Source organism: Eriocheir sinensis, unplaced genomic scaffold (genome assembly GCF_024679095.1).
Source record: "Eriocheir sinensis breed Jianghai 21 unplaced genomic scaffold, ASM2467909v1 Scaffold10, whole genome shotgun sequence".
In the NCBI taxonomy this organism is placed as follows: domain Eukaryota; kingdom Metazoa; phylum Arthropoda; class Malacostraca; order Decapoda; family Varunidae; genus Eriocheir; species Eriocheir sinensis.
Genome location: NW_026110296.1, coordinates 435,174 through 440,173, shown reverse-complemented (window position 1 = coordinate 440,173; position 5,000 = coordinate 435,174). Strand labels below are relative to the sequence as shown.

The window sequence follows — 5,000 nt, the reverse complement described above, 5'->3', positions numbered from 1 at the left end:
CGCAAAGGCCCGCCATTTTGGGCGGGAACATAATATTTACCGCAAGAGAGCTTTTTCCCCGCCATGTTACTGTGTTGGTGTCTATGTTAGTGACCCATCTATTACTGTGTGTGTGTGGGGGGGGGGCATCTATTACTGTTACTGATAAGTGCTACACTGCCACTCGCGGTAGGTAGACCGGGGCTAGCAAGTATAGGTCAGTGGGCTTTTTGGGAACCCCTTACGTTCTAATGCTCTTACTAAACACCGCCCGAGGATGCCCCGGGTTAAATTAGTCATATATTCATTGTTGTCATCATCAAATATATCTTAAAGTTTGATAATAAATGTATATACGGTGTGTCCATCATCATTTGCCAGACTAACGGATAGTTATACAAGGAAGCCTAGCCTCACTGTCCAGATTTTTTGCATACCTAGTCACTTAGATTGAGAGATGAAGACGGCAGGCACGTGCCAGCGGGCCAGGGGCTCAGCTGATCGCTCGTGCCTCCTAAAATGGCTGACAGTTATTTTTCCCTAAAAGCGGTGTGACGTCAGTGCAACCCCTCTATAGTTAGGTGTAACCGACGTACATTTTGAATTTATCTCATTTTATTTGATCTCTTCTTCGACGTCCTGCCCTATAGCGATGGTAGGCTTTCCTTAACCCTACATTAGTATCCTGGGGTGTTTGAACACCCCCCCCCAAAAGACGTTTTTGATCACCGTCTTGAATTGGCAACACTTAGATCACTCTCCTTTCTAGTACCTTCCTGAATACGTGAGAGGAGAGACTACTGAAATGTTGACAGTCCCGTGGCAGGTCCTTTGAAAAAAAAAGACACATCTGTTTCCTTTGGGGTGTCTGGTCACCCCACGGTGCTAATAAACTGACGTTGTGGGAAACATGTGTGCAGCAAACTGTTTGTAAGTTGCATGTAATGCCAAGATTCTGTATCAGGTGACGGATTCGAGTGATAAGTACTGGTGATGCTGTTGCAACAAGATTATCATCTAATGTAGTTTAGAGGTACCTTATTATGTCAGTGGGTATGGAGTAAATATATTAAGGTTTTTTTTCCGCAATTTCATGTTTAATTATTTATCAGATAAGTATGCACGTCTTTTTTTTTGGTAACACATTTTTTTTCTTCTTCTGTGTGTGTGGTTTAGGATGAATGAATGAATGAATGAATGAATGAATGAATGAATGAATATATATATATATATATATATATATATATATATATATATATATATATATATATATATATATATATATATATATATATATTATTTTTTTTTTTTTTTCATAGATTAGCACCAGTAAAACTACTTTTAATGATAAGCAAATCTGATTTATTTCTGAAGGATTTTAGTAATGAAACTCTAAATGAAAAGTATTTAGGATCGTCATGTTCTTGACGATAATACTGAGGAAAGGGAAACGAGACTGTATGAAGTATTGTATACCTTTATCTAAGAAATGATCGTTAGAGTCCAATTTAGTGTGTGTGTGTGGTTTAGGAAGCATGAAGAATATATATATATATATATATATATATATATATATATATATATATATATATATATATATATATATATATATATATATATATATATATATATATATATATATTCATAGATTACCACCAGTAAAACTACTTTTAATGATAAGCAAATCTGACTGATTTCTGAAGGATTTTAGTCATGAAACTCTAAATGAAAAGTATTTAGGTCGTCATGTTCTTGACGATAATACTGAGGAAAGGGAAACGAGACTGTATGAAGTACTGTATACCTTTATCTAAGAAATGATCGTTACAGTGCGTTTGACCAATTCCTTTACACCAATATTCTACAATATCACCCGCCGCTACCGCAGTCATGAGATATCCCTCGGAATAGCTTCGGGAGAAAAGGAGCCATTTGTGGTGCTCAGCTCACTCCGTATGTTGCTCACTCCACGAAAAGGCAGAACTTTCTTTTCCTGGCAAGCTTCAATCGCGGCACTGGCGGGAAACAGGACTGGGAGGGCTGCTAGACATTGATTGACTGACTGACTGTAGTATAACGAGATCTAAGCCTGCTTGGGCAAGCTCTAATGACGGAAGGTCACTCCTATGCCACAACCCGTGCCTTTTCCGCATACTTTTTTTTGCGGGTACCGTACCTACACTACGCAAGTGTCTAGTTAAATGGGGTTCGGCTGTAATGTGCAGGAATGAATAGCTTCGGGAGAAAAGGAGCAATTTGGGGTGCTCAGCTCAGTACGTGCTCCACACACAGAAACAGTGATACGTGAGCACAGATCAACACCAAGGCGGCTAGGTTCATTACAAACAACTAATACACTCGAACGGCTGGAATCACAACACCACGGATCAAACAACTGAGAAACATGGAAACTCTGCACAGACGCCACACACACTTATGTACACAAGACCACAAACATACTCACACAACGCAAACGGTCAACGTACTCCAGAAATAGCAACCCTACAAGACTTTGCACCCCATCCCAACCCAATAACCGCTAAGAACTCGGCTCCTAGAATCGCTAGAGCTGCCGTGAGCTTCTAAACGCCGCTGCCTGGAAGTGCGACCACAGTCGATGCTGACCGTTGGGAGCGGCCCGCTGGCGCGGAGTTGTGAGATTGTGGGGTACGGCTGGTCGGCGGCTGGGCCGAGCGTAACGGTCTTCCCGCTCTTGGCTCTCGCTCGCGCGGCCAGCGGGGGGATCGAGACCCTCGTGCGGGACGGTCCCAGAGAGAACGGTCGCCAGTGTGCCGTGAGGAAGCGAGGGTTGAGCGAGCCGGCGGCGGACTCGCTCCACAAACCCGCTCGAGCTTCCATAACGCTGTTTGGGGCCGGAGCGCGCTGCACCTACCCGAGCGACTAATCGTTTGCCAACCTCTCAGACCGGGGCCAGCAAGCTTGGATGGGATTAGTCTCTCGTGTTGCGCGCACCGACCTCAACAAACGCCGTTGAACTGTATCCTAGTTCGGGCCCACCCTCCCGCGGGCCAAGACTCGGCATCGCTCACTTCCACCTGGAAATCTTTCATTCTTCTCAGGTCGATGTTGATGTTGACAGCCAGGTCTTGCCCCCTCTCTTTCATGAGAAGCTTCTCGGCATTAGCTGCGGCTCCTCGTGGCGGCGCACGTTCTTACCGTGTTTGCCAATGCGATCAGCCTTCAATGCAGCGACCCCTCTCTCTCTCGCTCTCTAGGCGATGGTAACTCCACTCTCCGTGCGATAACGCATCCCGAGGGTGACGCCGCCGCACGCAATGTCGTCGGTTGGCACCCTAGTCTTCACACTGACGCAGCTTCTATCGAGCGGTCGGTTGGAACGAAGCACTCCACTCTCGCAGGCGACGACGGGTGACGGTGCGCTGCTGCTACTGCTGCTGCTGCTGCTGGTATTGTCCGTGGTGCGTTCGCTCGCACCTCGACACAAAAGCATCAGCAGCAGCAGCAGCAGTCTCACCACCATCACCACCAGTCTGCTGCTATATGACAAGGACGCGCGGACGACGAGGAGGAGGACGACGGCGTGGCCGGCAGAGTTTCGAGCCCACGCATCATCATCCTCCTCATCATCCGCCGTCTGTTGAAACCAGGGACGCGGCGTCGCTGACCAGAGCTGTCCGACGCTGAGCGATCTCCTACTTTAGTACAAGGCTTTAAGCGAGCGCGCGGCACGCCCGTCGTGTTCGTTCGCCGCTTGGCCGCCAGCTAACGCCATAGCTACCTGGTTGATCCTGCCAGTAGTCATATGCTTGTCTCAAAGATTAAGCCATGCATGTCTAAGTACAAGCCGATTTAAGGCGAAACCGCGAATGGCTCATTAAATCAGCTATGATTCATTGGATCTGTACCCACACTTACTTGGATAACTGTGGTAATTCTAGAGCTAATACATGCACCACGTCTCTGACCGCAAGGGAAGAGCGCTTTTATTAGTTCAAAACCGGTCGGGCCTCGGTCCGTCACCCCACCGTGTTGAATCTGAATAACTTGTCGCTGAGCGCACGGTCTCCGCACCGGCGCCGCCTCTTTCAAGTGTCTGCCTTATCAGCTTTCGATTGTAGGTTATGCGCCTACAATGGCTATAACGGGTAACGGGGAATCAGGGTTCGATTCCGGAGAGGGAGCCTGAGAAACGGCTACCACATCTAAGGAAGGCAGCAGGCACGCAAATTACCCACTCCCGGCACGGGGAGGTAGTGACGAAAAATAACGATGCGAGACTCATCCGAGGCCTCGCAATCGGAATGAGTACACTTTAAATCCTTTAACGAGGATCTATGGGAGGGCAAGTCTGGTGCCAGCAGCCGCGGTAATTCCAGCTCCAATAGCGTATATTAAAGTTGTTGCGGTTAAAAAGCTCGTAGTTGGATTTCAGTTCTGGACTGACGGTTCACCGCCCGGTGCATACTGTCACGCTCCGAACAGCCACAACAGCCCGCTGGCTCGCACGGGGTGCTCTTCATCGAGTGTCCCGCGTGGCAGGCAGAGTTTACTTTTAAAAAATTAGAGTGCTCAAAGCAGGCTACACTTACGGCCTGAATGCCTATGCATGGAATAATGGAATAGGACCTCGGTTCTATTTTGTCGGTTTTCTGAACCCGAGGTAATGACTAATAGGAACAGGCGGGGGCATTCGTATTGCGACGCTAGAGGTGAAATTCTTGGACCGTCGCAAGACGAACTACTGCGAAAGCATTTGCCAAGGATGTTTTCATTAATCAAGAACGAAAGTTAGAGGTTCGAAGGCGATCAGATACCGCCCTAGTTCTAACCATAAACGATGCTGACCAGCGATCCGCCGGCGTTATTCCCATGACCCGGCGGGCAGCTTCCGGGAAACCAAAGTCTTTGGGTTCCGGGGGAAGTATGGTTGCAAAGCTGAAACTTAAAGGAATTGACGGAAGGGCACCACCAGGAGTGGAGCCTGCGGCTTAATTTGACTCAACACGGGGAACCTCACCAGGCCCAGACACCGGAAGGAT

At 47.6% G+C, this 5,000-nt stretch overlaps 1 long non-coding RNA gene across 1 annotated transcript in view; it reads left to right on the top strand.

Annotated features, from left to right (window-relative positions):
* The window catches only part of LOC126988874 (uncharacterized), an 11,290-nt gene extending 6,643 nt beyond the window's left edge, over positions 1-4,647 (top strand). The window contains exon 2 of the long non-coding RNA XR_007742608.1: positions 2,314-4,647. This is a non-coding gene — a long non-coding RNA (uncharacterized LOC126988874). The remainder of the gene's footprint in view (positions 1-2,313) is intronic.
* Positions 4,648-5,000: the final 353 nt, after the last annotated feature.